The sequence below is a fragment of the Triticum dicoccoides genome, chromosome 4B (assembly GCF_002162155.2).
Source record: "Triticum dicoccoides isolate Atlit2015 ecotype Zavitan chromosome 4B, WEW_v2.0, whole genome shotgun sequence".
NCBI classification, from domain to species: domain Eukaryota; kingdom Viridiplantae; phylum Streptophyta; class Magnoliopsida; order Poales; family Poaceae; genus Triticum; species Triticum dicoccoides.
The window spans coordinates 639,643,217-639,647,699 of NC_041387.1; positions in this window are offsets into that span (position 1 = coordinate 639,643,217).

The following is a 4,483-nucleotide window of genomic DNA, read 5'->3' on the forward strand; positions in this document are numbered from 1 at the left end:
TGGAAGAGGAGAGGAGCAACGCTAGTTTTGGATTAGAGCGGGAGACGAGCGGCGATGGTTTTGGATTGGAACATGAGAGGAGGGGCGGTACTTTTAAATGGAAGAGGAGAGGAGCAGCGCTAGATTTAGATTGGAACAGGAGAGGAGCGACGGTGGTTTAAGAGGAGAAGAGCGGAAGAGCGGCGCTGGTCTTGGAAGTGAATGCATGTCACCAAAAATGTGAATGCATGTCACCAAAAATTGTATCATTTGGTCCGTATCTGAATGTACTTTCAAATTATATTATTTTTGCAACGTATAACATATATTTTATTTGCGAAAATCATGGTCAATTATGACCCGGAATAAAAGGGAGACTAGTTAATGTGGGGTCGCTTTCTTAATTGAAGGGTAAATTGATTTTGATTTTGATACAGTCACAGCCCGTCGGCCCTCTCGTCCAATCCTAAATCGCTGCCGCATGCTCCTCTCCCTCTTCTCCATTGCAAAACCACCTCCTCTCCTCTCCATCAACTCCATTCCAAAACCACCATCTCGCCTCCCCCTCTTATCCATTGCAAAACCACCTCCTCTCCTCTCCATCATCTCCATTCCAAAACCACCATCTCGCCTCTCCCTCTTCTCTATTGCAAGACCACCGTACCTCCTCCCATCTTCCAAAGCTAGCACCGGACCACTCAGAAGGACATCTATGGAGAGGATGCAGCAGCAAATCAGGCACATCATCGGCAGCAACCAGGCAAAGTTAGCCAGGTTGAAGGAGATCCTTACTTGGTTTGACAATGAGTGGGAGATTTCGAGGATGGTGAGGGCCATGTGGCAATGTATGCAAAAGAGCGAGACAACGGCGATGTACATGTACTCCTCGGCAACAGTCACGCCGCAGTCCTCCGAGTTCATCGAGTATCTCCTCTGAGCGATGGAGCAGACTGATTCGCCGAGGCGACAGTCAAGCGGAGGTGGTGGGTGTACAGGTCCAGGGTCGAGCACCCAGAGGATAACGAATCGATCGAGTATGGTGTGCCGTTCATGAGGGTGCAGAGCCAGCCGGAGCCACATGAGTATTCGTTCTCCCACCGCAAGATGAGTCCATATGGCGCAACATCGCTTCCCCGCCGTTCTCCATGGTTCCCTCGACGCTCACCTCTTTTCACCGGCGGCAGTAGGGTTTAAGGTAAGCTTAGCACTAACCTAATCTTCCACCTGCTCATGCTTACAATCAGTGTGACAGCTAATGAAAATCATGCTTACAATCAGTCTCCGAGTACTACGCCAATCACCCTAAAATAGCTCTGGACCTTTGTGTCAAAGTTGTCACACAACATGCAAATAAAGAAAAATAGATTGGTGCTTCTTTCAGAAAAGAGTACTCCCTAGAAAACTGTCAATATAAACTACTAGTATTTGGATAGAGCTTAGAGGATTTGCTACCAAGAAAGATCCGTCCACAGAGAGCGCCACACATCCCACTGGTGGTGGTGGATGCCAATGCGTGCATGGAGCATGGTTGGTGTCGGTAATTTTTACTTGGCACACCTTGCACTCTGCATATATGCCGGTTCCATATATACATTTGTGCAGTTCCACCAAAATGCAGCTGAATAACCCTGTATGCACAGATAATGAAAAAGCGTGATTACATTATAGTGGCACTAGTTGATGAAACACACAAAATAAATAGATGAAGATATTGCGATAGTATCATAGTAGTATGCCAAGTTGCGAGGGCGAGATGGGCCCTGCGACACCTCATATGGTACGCCTCATACTGGAAATCATCCCAAGTCTCCCAGATACACCTTCTGCCATTGATGAACATCAGTGTATGGCGGTAGTACAAGGAGGCTCCTTGAGACATTCAAATCTCTATTTGTGTGCAGATCAACTAAAATTAAGCACCCCAGTTTGCAGAAACGCTTAAACATTAACAATGGGACTAGTTGATGAAACATACATTAACAAAGAGAAGCACTTTCTTTATCTACATTGGAAATGAAATGATAGAGAGGACACTCGCTCTATTTTAACTATATTATTACTTCATTTTATCAGTGACACTAGGGTCGAGCAGGTGGCAAACGAGGTGTACCGTGCATCGCAAGGATGGAGGTCAGGGGTGCTTAGACTGGGATGCTGAAGCTGTCTCTTTCAGTCACCAACATGGATGATTCAATTCATGGGACCTTTTGGTGCAGTTCACCTAAAATGAAGCAATGTCCCGTGAGCTAGCAGCTTCTTCTTCATTTTTTTTAAGAAAAGGGCTCCAGCCCCGGTTCCATTTCCATCAGAAAACTAAACCCACAGAGCTTCTTCTTCATTAGCTGCAAAAAAATTGAGCAACATCAAGTATGGTTGTGAAGCTCCTGGAATGTTCAACTATAATTTGGATATCATTTGTTCAGTTCAACTAAGATCGAGCGTGAAATGTATATCTCTGTTTGCACAAAAAAAGGTGGAAAGGAGGGTGACTAACAAGTAACGAAACATGCATCAAATGAAAAGAAGCATGTTCCTTATCTGAATGGCAATCCTACAAGGACAGTAGCAATTTCTAAAGCAGCAACATTGCTAGATATTAGTGTGGGCATTAGGATTAACTATGACAACCGTTAAATACGACATTACTTTAATGGTGCTATTGCGTCATTTTACCAGCAATGTTACATTAACAACTGCTACAGAGTCGGTATTTGGGCACGGGAGAGTAGGCGGACCAGGATAGTTGCATTTCTAACAAAAAGAAGCAACTTATCTTAATGGGAAATTTAGCAGGACATGTAAAAAAGTGCCACTGATTCCTATTACTGGAGGCATTACATTGAAAACAACATTGGTTTAACATGCCCTTACTTTTAACAATGCGACTGCTACATTTTACCAGTGACATTACATAAGAGTGGCTCGGGGCAACAAACATCAGAACAGATATCTGGGTTGGTCCCATTTTTGTTCGGTATAACCACCTTATACTGTGTGAGGCTAGCAAATCTAGTGCTGGACTTACTCTGTTGACTTGTCCCCCAATCCCCACTTTCTTTCCTTTTTCAACCAATAGATAGGGTTTGTATTGAGTTTGTACTGCGTTTCCCTTTATTTCCCTATTAGACCTAGATACAAGTTGTATAGCCAGTCTCTGCTACTTTTCGCCCCCATTATTTCCTCTTTCGACCAAGTCCTAGATTCAGGTAACAAATCTTCCCGCACCCCCACCCCCTTTCTTCCTTGTTTGAACCAAGTAGTACTAGATTCGAGTACATGAACTAGTTTTACCTCTTAACCGTAAAAAGTTAGGTGGTTTTCGAACAGCGGATCGATCCTATCTACGAGGGGGCCTGAGAAATAGTAAAAGATACAAATGCAGCGACATCAGGAGCTCGGGAAGTAGAGCAAGGCCGGTTTCGAAGGAAGTTATACCTCAGGGTCGCCGGGATCTCGCTAGGTGGGCGGCGGGAGGCCGGATCCGCCCACACTACGGCATCAAGGAAGAAGGGGTCGTAGGCCCTCCCTCGCCAGCGGTGCTTGGGAGAGAACGGCAAGGCACGCTGATCGGGATGCACCGGCAGTGGGTAAGAGCCATTGCCGAGGACGACCGCGTGAATGTTGCACCTTCTCACCTTCCTCGGCAGAGAGGATACGGCTGGATCTGTGACCAGCGGTGAGCAGAGAGAGAGTGTGGGGCCACCGCTGTCATGTTTAGATCTGGAGAGGACGAGACAATGTGAAGAGAGCAACACTAGCAAGCAAGCGTGGAGGCTCCTGCCTATATAGTGGAGTACTAGTTTTCTTTTGTCTACCGGAGCCAGCTTGACCTCATCAATGATTGTCGAGAAGTCTTCATGCACGTGGCATGGAGGCGCAGTTGTCGTCATTTTGATCTGAAGCACCGGATTATAACATATAACATGAAAAAATGCCACATGACAAGAAATCATAACCTCACTGCCCAGAGGAGACAACATGAATCCCGACGGACAAACTAGATGAGGATCAAAGCTCAAATGAAAGATAAACTCGTAGAAAAGGGGTTCGTCGATAGATATCCTAATTAACATAGCCGGCTTGACCTAGACGGCAGCCGAGTAGTCTCTTGCATGTGCCCCCAATGACGCGCGTTCCATTCGGAGAGCATCATGCCAGACCGATTGACCGTCTGGGGTGTGGCGCGAACGCGATGGGCGTGTTGTATACTTCGTACATGTGTACCGCCATTTTATTAAGGCTTTGCTCCATGGCGCAATCCATGGATACAAAATTAGTATACTGGCCCTATTTGGATACATAGGTTAGAGTTAGTTCGGGTTAGTTTGGAATCAACTAACCCAAAAAATATCCAAACATGGAGGGTTAGTTTGGCTTAGATGCATCTAACCCGCCCAAAAAAACTAACCCATCCAAGAGGTGCTTATTTGGGTTAGTTTTTCTCGGAACTACTAAAAACACATTTTTCTCTCGCTCTTCCTGCAGCAGCCTCCCCCTACCCCCC